General features: G+C 46.4%; 1 long non-coding RNA gene across 4 annotated transcripts in view; it reads right to left on the bottom strand.

Annotated features, from left to right (window-relative positions):
• LOC138433620 (uncharacterized) overlaps nucleotides 1–10,189 on the bottom strand; it is a 165,844-nt gene extending 155,655 nt beyond the window's left edge. For 2 of the 4 annotated variants that reach the window (XR_011254382.1, XR_011254381.1), the window contains exon 1: nucleotides 8,719–10,189. This is a non-coding gene — a long non-coding RNA (uncharacterized lncRNA). Of the gene's footprint in view, nucleotides 1–1,575; nucleotides 1,737–8,718 lie in introns of those variants that run through there. The other 2 variants (XR_011254380.1, XR_011254383.1) reach the window with 1 other exon arrangement.
• Between the last annotated feature and the right edge of the window lie 2,692 nt (nucleotides 10,190–12,881).

Here is a 12,881-nt window from a genome sequence, read left to right as displayed (position 1 = left end):
ACAAAAACATTTTTAAATTACTTTCTCATGAAAACCCTTAACTTTCCACACCCCAAGAAAGATTTCAGATTAAATTAGTATTCCAGAAAGATGTTTCTGTGACTTCTCACACCTCATGAATGCCAACATCTAAGGGACACCGAGATGCCCAACAGTGAGAAATCCAACATTCCCAGGTAAGCTGTGAAGTGAGAGAGGTATTTGAGGAAGTTAAAAATATGCTGGAGGGTGCTACATAGATGGGACAGTTTGAAAGCCAGGTAAGAGGCTTCTGAGATCATCGCGATGAGATCTTAGACCAGAGGATGGCAGTAGATGAAGGAAAACAACTTACACGAGAGAAATTCTTGAGGCTTGATGGATAATGCAATACCGGGCAGAAAAGAGGAAAAGAAGGAATCAAAAATAATCCTGACTTTGAACTAGAGGAAGCAGATGCCCAGTCTGAAGAGAAGAAATGTGAAAAGGGGGCCCCTATCCTTCCCAAGGATCAGGAGTAACATATTGACTTCAGCTAGCTGTGCGTGACCACGTGAATGACGCCCATGTGGAAATATGTTATACGAGGAATAAGATCTAAGGTAGAAACACAAATGTGGCAGTCAGGATCATTCTCATGGGGGTCACACACAGTTGACACCACAGAGTGCATGGAAAGCCCGAGTGAGTCAGGAAAAAGAGCAAGCTAAGCACTCAACTTTGGGAGATAGTCATAGCTGAGGAGTAGAAAGGGAGAGAGGGGGTTCCATGCACGAAAGAGAGAAAAGTATATCCACCTAACATACAGACATAACATTTACAATTGTAAGTAGCAGGAAAAATTTGAACAAGGAATGGAAAAGGGGAGGAAACATACTGGCTGGTCAAACTGAAGAGTCCTAGGTGTAGACCCTGCCTTCCAGTAAGATCAGATCCTAGTGCTCGAAGGATGCCATTAGAAACTCATCTCTATCCACCTCTTCACTCTTCTTCCCTTTCCAGTGGCTTCATTTTCACACAGACTTTCCAATCCTGATGGGCCTGCCTGGAAGCCAGCCTTTTATCCTCTCATCAACCAAGATGAAAGAAAACTTCTCCATCCCCAAAGTTCCAACAAAAGTTTCCAACAGAAGTTCCAGGTTTGTTTCTGATTGGACCCTCCTGGCTTACCGGATCACCTGGCCAGACCTGGGTCAGGTGCCCCAAAGTCTTTGCACCCATACCTATATGAAGGAAGTCTGGGGGAAAGGGGCTGCCCTCAGTGAAAGATGGTTATGCAACTTCCATAAAAAGGGAGAAGCACAGAGAAGGTCCAGTGAGAGAGGGGAAGGTTTTAAGAAGCTGGGGGTAGAGAGAGGGTGGCCAAACATAGGGGATGTCAAACAAAGCCTAAGGTGGGAGCAATGGAGGTTGCTCTGCCCTTGGCTAGCCGGGAAGCAGGCAGCCCCTCTCTCCGCTGGGTCTCCCTCCTGCCTTAGGAGAGTGAGTCTGAGGACAGTGATGCCCCCTCCTCAGCTTCTGCCCCATTCATTCCCAATCTGGCATCCAGAGCCCTGGCTCGCAGCCCCTCATCACCATGCCCTCCCAGAGACTTGCCACAGCCACTTCAGCTGGAGCCTGCAGGCCTCTCAGGCAATAAAAAGTCCCTCTGGCTTCAGCAAGCGGCCTTGTAATGCAACAGCCAGGTCCTTCCTGACTGGACTTCTCACCGCATACATCATATGATTCCTTCTTTCCCGGCAGGTAATTTTTCCAGTGAAAGAATCACCCTTCCCCTGGACTTTGCCTCTGACGCTCCGATTGTTTGCCAGAGGAGCACCAGCAATGCTCCTTGGCTGGACTTCAGAGTCCCAGTTCAGCTGGGGTCGGGGGTAGGGTGCTAGGCTGGGATTTAACCAAGGGCCCCAAGGGGCTCATGTTACATGAATCACCTCCCCAGCACCCCGAGACATCAAACCACACTTCACCTCTCACTCCTTCTCTCCTGGCTGCTTCGCTCATCGGCATTTAAAGCAGAGCATCTGAAACACCCTAGCAGGCTCCCCTTTTCATGAGAGTGAGCGAGGAACAGAGAGAAAGACAGACACACAGATGGATGGAGAGAAGTGAATCCTGTGGACAGTGAGGATGAACATGGATTGCAAACTTCTGCAGCAGGATGGGGAGCAGGGGCCAGCACGTCCAGTGCTGCACTCCAGACCCGGATGGCCTGACAGCAGCTCCCCTGAGGAATCTGAGTGGGCTCTTTCTTGTGTGATGTTGTGAGGTATGTCGGTATTCCTGGGTACCATCAGCCTCCTCCAAATGACCTGAGTGGGGTGTGAATAGCAAGCTCTCACCGCCTTGGGCTGCGCAGAGGGAGAGGCTGGGAATTCTGTTCCAGAGGTTTCCTCTTGCTGTGAAAATCAAGGCAGACATGCTTCATCCTCAGCTCCCCGAATACCCTTGAAGATCAAGGGGCAGATAAACTAATCTATTATAAATTCTAATGCAGTTCCCTGACCAGAGCCTCTTCTCCTTCGGTGCCCCAAGCGTTAGCCAATATTTCATCAAAACCAGCTCCCTTCTGCAGGCCCATGTCCGTTCCTCCCACTCGCCCCAAGAGGCTTGCACACTGGCGCCTTCTCTGTGCATGTGTTACACACATACTCACTCACACACACACACACACACACACACACACACACACAGCTGGACCCATCCTTTCTGATTTATGATCCTATCTTGTCCAGTCTGGCTTAAAATGATCATTTTTCGCTCTCAGAATCTTTGAATCCCAGGAAAGGAGGCTTTAAAACACCAAAAAGATGACACACACGTGCGCACACACAAACACACATCAACGAGACTCTCAGAGCTTTTCCATGAGATATTCGTTTGCAAGAACTTGTCTTTTTGTGATTTCAGCCTTCCTCCTTGTACCATCTAAGCCTCATCTCCAGCGTAATGAAGGCAAATCCAAGCCCAGGAATAGCCCAACCACTCCCATGGGTGGCCCTGTTTGTTTCCTGGCAACCAGGACATCCACCTCATCTGCTTGGAGACCTCATACAGCCACTTCAATGCCTGCTCCATCTTAGTTCTCCCTCCTATAAAGTGGGTCTAATACGCCCACCAGGAGTCAAGTTGTGAGAATTCATGCGTTAACCCTTTGGGAAGATGAACACATGATTATCACCATTCAGCTGCGGAAGGGCCGGGTCAGTCTGACCCTGAGACCCTGTCTGGATGAGCAGTTTAAGAAAGCATCAGAGTTGAGCAACTGGGGGTGAGCAAAGAAGAAATGGCCCCCATAAGAGCCGTATTTCCAGCAGATTATACTGTAATCCCAGACTTATACTGAATAATAGTCATGCTAAGGAAAGCCTCGGCAGGGCTTCCTGTGTGTGCTCCATGCTGTGTGTCAGGTGGATGAGCTCATTTACTTCTCTAATCCACCCTCTGAGGAAGCCCTAGTTTATGGACGAGGAAACAATAGTGGAAAAGTTAAATGATTTGCCTGTGGAGCCAGACTGCACTTTTAATGCCTAAAATATACTGCAGTGAGCAAGGGCCCAAACAAGCTAGCATGTGTGTGGGCACGGAAAGGAGCCTGAAAGGAAACACACGGCAGCAGCCTAGGGTTACAGGTGGTAGGATTACAGGTGAGCTTTTTTCTTTCACTAGAGTTTCTATATTTTACCTAGGTTTTCTCATTTCCACAGTAAACATGTATTGCTTTTATGACAATGATTTTTAAGTGTTCTTTTGAAACAGCACCTTCCATTTCTTTTCTCAGACCACTGAGCTTTTTCAGCCAGAGCAGCAGAGACAAGCAGGGCCTGGGCTCACACGGTTAGGCAGGCTCAAGCCATTTCCACCAAGACAAGCAGAAGGACTGAGAAGCAGTTTAGTCTGCTGTTAAGAAATACCATCATCAGGGAAGTGGAATGTGGCCTCTTGCGCCCCCAATCCAACCAAGTTCCTGATGTCTGTGGACAGCATTGGGTAGGCAATGGGAAGGATGGAAAGACACCTAGATGAGGGTCTGGAGACCAGATTTCTAGATTTTTCTCTTACATTTTTCCATCTTGTGGTAGCCAGCTAATTTCTTTACCATATGAACCAGATTTCTCACCTTCTAACCTCTGAGATTCCAAGATAACCCTAAGACATGTTGTGTGAGTGCCAGCCACACTCCACACTCACGTCATCACCACAAAAAGCCTATGGAGTTGACCTTGATATTCCCATTTCACAGATGGAACCCTGAAGCTCCAAGACTAAACATGATCAAAGTCACAGGGCAGGTAAGCCAATGAATGAGGCTGGATGCAAACCCAGGTACACCCAAACCCCAGCATTAGGAGTTCTTTTTTGAGTTAATCATGTTGTCAGAATTCTAATGCCAACCTTCCAAAGGTGCTGGCCCAATCCACTACTTCCAGCTATGTGTCAAAGTGGTGTCAACATTATCATTACCACTTTGGAGGTTGCTTTTTAAGCAAAGTGCTTTGTAATTCTCATTCTCTTTCAGCCCATTCTTCTCCCCTTCTTGTCACGAAGGCTCCACCAAGTCCTTCAGGGCCTCTCAAGCTTTCCCAGGCTCATCAGAAAGAGAGCTCAGCTCTCTGGCACCCACAGAGAGACAATCACACATTAGCCTCTAGGTGCTGGCCCATAAGCTTTTCCCAGAACGGACCAGATGTGGGAGGGAGGAGGGAGCTTGCACTGCACCCAGTCCGTTAGCTCTTCAGGCAGCCAGCAATAATGGAGAACGTGATAAGCTGTCACTAGAAGCCAGCTCAGTTCTCCGAGACTTAATGGTACAATAACACAATAGGGTCAGACTAAAAAGGTTCCCTTATGAAAATTTTATCAGCAACTTTGGTAAATGGCTATGGGAAAGGTGCTTTGCTCCCAGGCAGACCTGGGACCCGATTTTACAAGGTACAGGCGGCCCGCATTGCATCACCCCCACAAGATATTAAGGGCACTCAAATTGAATTAACACCAAATCAAGCCAGTGCACTTAACAATACAAATGCACTTAAGGGATGCCTCAGGATGATTTGTGACTAAAGAAAGCAAAGAAGAAAACGGCCTGCAAGCCACAAGGGTGGTGTTGTGTGTCATATACAGGAAAGGCCATAAGTAGAACTTAGAATGCCGGAAAACCTTAACTTCAGGGGCTCTCAAATACCTTAGACACAACTGTAAAGTAGAAGGCCGCTTTTGTGGTATGCAGAAACAATTGATAAATAAATTACAGCCAATTTTCTTAGTGGCATGGTCTCCATTACCTCTGACAGTGGTGTAACTACTCTACTAAGATGATAAGAGGCAAATAATGGCATATCAGGTAGCGCCCCAGGAAATTCTTTGCCAGTTGCCAGGTCTCTTCATGACAGTGATGACACAAAGATCCTCAGCGAGAGCCAAGTGATGAGAAGTGACAGCTCGCCAGGCAGACCGTGACAGGTTCTAAAAAGAATCAGCTGCAAATGTCCCTGGCAGATGGGACCCCGGAGTCGGGGCTGGCCCCTTGGTCTCCTTCCTTTCCCCGTCAGCATTCGTCCACACACATTTCCTCCTTGCATGTCCTACTCCTTCGCTCTCTGCCTCCCTCACCCTCTTCCCACACCGCTATTCTCACCCCCTCACCTTCTTTCTCTTGAACAGACCTTGTCTACTGAGCTGGAAGACAGTTTGGCCATCTTCATAGATGAATGGCTCTTCTGAGATTATCTTGGAAACTTGGACACATTCTGGACTTGGGAGAATTCAGGGGGAAAAAATGGCCTCACTGGGGATTCCTTTCCATCAAGTGAAATACACACAAAAGCATGCTTTTGTTATCCTTCCAGGAAAGAGCTGTCTCCACGCAGGGTCTTACTCTGAAAACGGGCTCCATTTAGGTTGGAGGTGGCCTAATTTTGTCAGAGTTAAAGCAATTGCTTTTCAAATCATGAGGTGGCTTGGAAACTGGGGCAGGCAGGTTCCATTTTTCACTATAGAGAAAAAAGTTCTCGAATATCAAGACAGACCATTCCTGGACACTGCTGGGTCCCAGCTCACTCCAGGAGGCAGGCATTATCATGAGAGAAACCAGGAGGACACGGAGGTCTCTGTGTCTGGAATGACAGATCTTGGGCCCTTGCTGTACTAGAGCTCAGTTCTGTGGTTCTGAGTTATTTGACTTCTTTAGTAACATAGAGCCACTCACATCTTTTCTAATGTCCTCATGGGACTGTCTTGAAGAGGCATCAAAAGTAATTACTGGAAAAATCTTTGCAGCTAGGAACCATCCACATGTATAAGGCATTGTTATGATGAAAATAATCTACAAATCCCACATTTGTAGCAGACCCATTTCTTACCAAACCAGTCCTAAGTCCTAAGAATGAATATTCAGACTACCTGGTTTTCCATAACAGCAGCCTCCTCTCAGATAATCAGAGGAAGAGAAGAACAAACAAATGTGAAGGAAATCCACTAAAATCCTCAAACTTCATCGCACCAATGACTTGTCAGCTTCTCCCATATTGAGGGCTTCCTGGTGGCTCAGATGGTAAAGAATCTGCCTGCAATGCAGGAGACCTGGGTTTGATCCCTGGATCAGGAAGATCCTCTGGAGAAGGGAATGGCAACCTAGTCCAATATTCTTGCCTGGAGAATTCCACGGACAGAGGAGCCTGGTGGGCTACCGTCCATGGGGTCTCAAAGAATCGTGCGTGACGGAGTAACTAACACTTCCCATACTGAACTTTGAAGTCAAACGATGAATGGTATCATTCCTGGCATTTTCCAGCTCACCAAATACATCTGCAGGCATGTGACAGGACATCTTGCTTCTCAGAGGAAGCCAGAGATCTGCCCCACCCTCTGATCATCCTCAGAGAAGTCAGCCAGCACAACAGGTGACAGCATCGCATGACACACAACCTTCTGGGCCCTTTTCCTCCACCCTGGACACCTGGAGTCCCTGCCCATATACTGCCCCCCACGTACTCTGTTCTTCTATGTGATCCTCCATACACTTACATTGCTTGCTGTGCTGTGCTAAGTCGCTTCAATTGTGTCCTACTCTGTGCAACCCTGCGGACTACAGCCTGCCAGTCTCCTCTGTCCATGGGATTCTCCAGGCAAGAATACTGAAGCGGGTTGCCATTCCCTCCTCCAGGGGATCTTCCCAACCCAGGGATCGAAACTGGGTCTCCTGCATCTCCTTCATTGGCAGGTGGATTCTTTACCACTACAGCCACCAGGGAAGCCCATTTATATTGCTTACTTCTTACCTGTTATTAGTCCTCTTTCCTCAAGCAAAGTTCTTTGAAGCTCATAAATCATTATTCAACAGTGGTTCATCCAGTCAACAAATATTTACTGGGGGCTTACTACGTTCTCTGCCTGGTGCTAGGTCTCAGGAATATAGGGGTAAATCAGACAACACCCCTAACTCAAAGAGCTTACTTTCTATATCATTGTCCCTTTCTTAACCCCACCTTTGGTTTCTCTATAATCAGAAATGTAAAATTCTAAGCTGAGCACACCTCTCTAGTAAGGCAAACCTCTATAAATTGGAACGGAAGAACAATGTGTGTTACCTAGAGCCCCCATGCGTATGTCGCTAACTGCATCCTTCAGACAGAATTCACTCCTCCCTCTGCTGGGCTCCCGTAGACTCACACATACTTCTGTCACATAATGTGTTCAATTATTTGTTTGAGTGTTGCTCTCTCCCCCAAACACTCTGAACTTTTTGGCTTGGGCACCCTGCTTTTCTTACTCTTGCCCAAATCCAAAGCACGTATCACAATACTTGGTCCTCAGCCAACATTCAGTAAGCCTATGTGGAATGAATGAATGAATCTGTCATCTCTCTGCTTTCTCTGTTTATGACCATCTTCCCTTTCTTCTTTCTTTTCTATTATCCCCAACCTCAGCCTATGATCCAGGGAGGCAGTGTATCTCAGTGGTGATGACTTACACTTTTTCTGGAGTGTTTTGGGGTTGGCTCCTGTTGGCTTGCAAGAGCAGATTGTTAAATATTTGGGATTTTTTTCAGCTGATTTAACTGTTAGAAACTTGAAATTGGTCATGGTGGAAGTATTTACATGATGGAAATTAGTAAATACTCTATATCAGGCATTTAGGGTTTTGTTTTGATTTCAGTTTTTTGGAAGCCTGTTTGTCAGCCCACCACTGCCCTGATTTAGCCAGACTTGGAGTTGCGACTCAGCTTTGACACTCATTAACTGTATGACCTTGAACAACCTGCTTGGTATCTCAAAGACTCAATTTCCTCATCTATAAAATGGGGATGATAATTATAACATCAAGGGGTTATTGTGGGCCTTTAAGTGACCTAGTGTTTATAAAGTGCTTAGCAAGGTTCCTCATACATAGTATGTAGCCAATAAAAGCAGTTTATTAGTATTAGCATTATTCTCTGGCTTTCCATTAAGGCATTCTTTCATCTAGTCTGTTATACTTCTTTTCTTATACCTGAAAGGATTTATGACAACTTAATAAAGCACAAGCCATAAAATAGAAAATAAAAATCAGGATAAGGGAAAATAAAAAATCATAATACAAAGTCACAATTATTGCGCTATTCTGATTGGATGCAATCTAATAGACTACAACCACAGAATGTTAGTTGGTGATTTCTTAAAATGTCACCAATAGAGTTACCTAAAAGTGACTTAACCTTAAAACATTAGAGTGGACAAGAGATCTTCTTGTTCAATTCCTTACCTTACGGATGGAAAATGGAAGTCAGCAGGCAGGAAAGAATCATTTCTTGAGCACTTCCAGGCATGGTGATGGATGCTTTCACTTTTATCATCTCCAGGCCGTTCCAATTTGCAGATGAAACCACTGAGGCCAGGGGAATGGCAGGCTCCTCATAAAGCCCCCAGGCTGCTAGCTGTAGAACTAAAACGGTAACCAGACTCCCATGTCCCAGTCTACTCCCTCTGTCTTCCCAGGTACCATGCTCTCTCCTCACTCCAGGAAGAGCTGTTTTGTGATAACAGCTTCCTGAAGATCAGTCTCCCAAGATCCAGTGGAATCATAGTCAAATGGAGAAACTGCAAGCACTGTGATAGAGGGGACTTCCCAGGGAATTTCCTAGGTCTGACTGTGGCATATGAAAGAAAGACATGCATAAACTCACTGGCAGGAGCAGCTGCTTTTGTATAAAACCCATCCTCATTTTGTGTTAGCTTTTGAAAAGAGAACTGTGCGTTTAATTCAATTCATTCGTGGTCTTCTCCGAAGTTCAAGTCTTCTTCTGGTCTTATAACTAGATTTTTTCCTAACTTCTACCAAGAGCTTCATTTTTCACACAACCTTCTATTGGCATGGTTAATAGGCGCAGAAATCAAATCTCTTTTCCCTTCTTCTTCATCTGAAAGAAGCAGCACAAAACAAGACAGGGGTTAAAGCAATAGATGGGATTGGAGATGGGAGGCCAAGGGAGAACCTGCATAATTCACAAAGTGAATGAATCCTCCATTTATGGAGAGCTGACAGCAATGTCTCATTTATTAGGCCACCACCCTTCTTTGGCAGCAAGCAGGTTGGTGGCCCAGCCTGGGAGTTCTGTTTTATGGGAATAGTGTTATTGCTTTCAGAGCTGTAGCTGACCTCACACCAAATAAACACGTCAACCACTTCTCAAGTCCCTGTTCCCAGGTGTGGCACGGAGGCACTGTGCAAGGCCTCTCATGGCCTCGCTCACTTTTTTCCCTGCCTCCACTCAGAAATGGCTCTCCAGGTCCTAGCGTGGATGCTAACAGCCTCTTTTCTCTCTTTCCCTGTCCCATTCTCCAAATCATGTGTTCCATCTGCCCAAGATCTCACAACTAGACGTGTATTGTCACATTAGTGCAGGTCAAGCTGCTCACCTTCAGAGAAACTTCTGGATAACAAAAGAGGTTCTGGGGGGAGGAAAACCATGGCACAACTCAATTCAAATTCTCTCACACATATCTTTCAAAACTGAAATTGGGCACTTTGTAAATGATTTCTTTTTCCAATTTTTCAAAATATGTCTTTTAATGATTTGTTTTTCACACAGCAGAGTTAATTGTTTCAGCCTTAACCCCAGGCAGGCTCCACCACAAGCATAATTCAAAGGCCCATCACTCTACCACCTGTTGGGTGAGCCTGGGTAACGCTGACTCACTCTTACAGTTTCAAATGAGGCAGTTCAGTTCAGTTCAGTCGCTCAGTCATGTTTGGCTCTTTGCGACTCCATGGACTACAGCATGCCAGGCTTCCCTGTCCATCACCAACTCCCGGAGCTTGTTCAACCTCATGTCCCATCGAGTTGCTGATGCCATCCAACCATCTCATCCTCTGTCATCCCCTTCTCCTCCCGCCTTCAATCTTTCCCAGCATCAGAGTCTTAAATGAGTCAGCTCTTCAAATCAGGTGGCCTAAGTATTGAAACTTCAGCTTCTGCATCAGTCCATCCAATGAATATTCAGGACTGATTTCCTTTAGGATTGAGCAAGATCAAAAAGATCTGTGATCCAAAATGAAGCAAAACCCCCACAATCCACTGGAAAGCTATCTCCAAGGGCTGTTTGCAAATCCACCGTGTGGAAGCCCTCCCCAGATTGTCAGTCTATGCACAAGGAAGTGCTCACTTGGGCGTGTGGAGAGTTGGGGCATGGCTCCCATAGAAGGCTGATGTGGATTTCAACTCTACTGCTTACTTTCTCTGTGACCTTAGTCAAACTGCAATGGTCTTAGTCCTTTACGAGCAAAATGGGAAAATTATTAGTGGCCTGACGTCCATCAGGTAGCAAACGTGACCGTGCTTTGGAAAAAAGTGATGCGGTTTAAAAAAAAAAGCAGCTGTTGCTATTATGATAAATCAAAAGAAAGACCAGTGTGTGTTTCATAAGATAAAACCTGAGGCGCTGGGTTCTGGAAGCACCTCTTTTAGAGCTGGTGGTGAGGCTGCTGTGGAGATGGCACGGCCTGACCTGCCTCCATGTCTGCAGGAGCGGCTGTGCCTGGGGATCGCAGAGCAGTGCATTGTGGGAGAGTCCACAGCTTGCCTGTCGCGGACACAGCCAATCTGAAACCACACTCCCGTTTTATATTGGAGCAGAGCTTCCCAGGTGGCGCTAGTGGTAAAGATCTTGCCTGCCAACACAGGAGACATAAGAGATGAGGGTTCGATCCCTGGGCTGGGAAAATCCCCTGGAGGAGGGCATGGCAACCACTCCAGGATTCTTGCCTGGAGAATCCCATGGACAGAGGAGCCTGGCAGGCTACAGTCCATAGAGTTGCAAAGAGTCAGACACAACTGAAGCGATTTAGCATGCAAGCAGGCAAAGCTGATTAACCATGTTGTGTAATTTCAGGTGTATAGCCAACTGTTTCAGTTATACATATACATGCATCTATTCTTTTTCTAATTCTTTTCCCATTTAGGTTATTGCAGAATATTGAGCAGAGTTCCCCTATACAGTAAGTTCTTATTGGTTACCTATCTTTTTAAGATTTTTTTTTTAATGTGGACCATTTTTAAAGACTTTATTGAATTTGTTACAATATTGTTTCTGTTTTATGGTTTGGTTTTTTTGGCCATAAGGCATGTGGGATCTCAGCCTCCCAACCAGGTATTGAACCCACACCCTGTGCACTGGAAGGCGAAGTCTTAACCACCAGACTTCCAGGGAAGTCCCTGGTTATCTACTTTAAATATAGCAGTGTGTACATGTCAATGCCAAACTCCCAATCTATCTATCCCAATCTCCCCCACCCTTCCACCCTGCTGCTGCTAAGTCACTTCAGTCATGTCCGACTCTGTGCGATGCCATAGATGACAGCCCACCAGGCTCCCCGTCCCTGGGATTCTCCAGGCAAGAACACTGGAGTGGGTTGTCATTTCCTTCTCCAGTGCATGAAAGTGAAAAGTGAAAGTGAAGTCACTCATTCGTGTGCGACTCTTAGCGACCCCATGGACTGCATGCAGCCCACCAGGCTCCTCCATCCATGGGATTTACCTGGCAAGAGTACTGGAGTGGGTTGCCATTGCCTTCCACCCTAGTAACCATAAATTTGTTCTCTAAGTCTGTGAGTCTGTTTCTGGACATACTCTTTAGAAAGAGCTGCGTGTACTCCCTGATGAAAAGAATTCCAACACTTGGGCTTACTTTGAGACAGTTTTCTCAGGGCCAATCCTGCCTTAGAATTTTGCTGAGGAATTTTACTTCGTTTTTTGAGGGGAAGAAGGCAGTTGAGACAATTACAACTCTATTCTGGAGGTGTAACAACAGCTCTGGTCTGGCCTGTGTTTCACCCCCATCTAGCCTTCAGGCTTCACCTAAAGTCTCCTATGGGAAACAGGCCTGAGAGTTTGTATCTTTGTGGGTCTATTACAAGGTCTTTTTGTGTTCTGCTTCTCAAGTTTCTGAGTCTGTAACTTGTGAAAGAAAACTGGCAAAGCAGCTCTTTAGACAGAAGTCACCTTGAAATTCACTACCTCTTCCTCCTCTGAGGACCAGGGGGCGGGACCCTCATAGAGAAGGCCCTCACCCTTCCAAACACGTCTGGGCTGTGTGAGGGTGGCTCACGCAGGCCAGCGAGGAGCCCCCACAAGTCAGGCTATCACTGCAGGGTAGCAGGCAAGGGGCTGAGCAGCGGAGGGAGGAAGAGGCTGGCTAGTGTTCTCACGGTGGCCGGTGAGGGGAGAGTGGAAGGATGTGGTCATGGGGAGAGAGGAAAGAAAGATGAATGGGGCCTGAGTCAGTCATAGGCTAAAGCAAACAGGAAGGTTTTAAAGTGAGATTTGAGGAGAGGAAGTGGTTCTGAGCAAGGGAGGGAGAGAGTTCCAGAGATCTGTCTTGGAAAAGAGCTACTCTTCATTTTTTTGGATAGTCCTACTCATGTGAATA

This window comes from Ovis canadensis, chromosome 2 (genome assembly GCF_042477335.2).
Source record: "Ovis canadensis isolate MfBH-ARS-UI-01 breed Bighorn chromosome 2, ARS-UI_OviCan_v2, whole genome shotgun sequence".
Taxonomy (NCBI): domain Eukaryota; kingdom Metazoa; phylum Chordata; class Mammalia; order Artiodactyla; family Bovidae; genus Ovis; species Ovis canadensis.
This window is presented reverse-complemented; position numbering and strand designations above follow the sequence as displayed.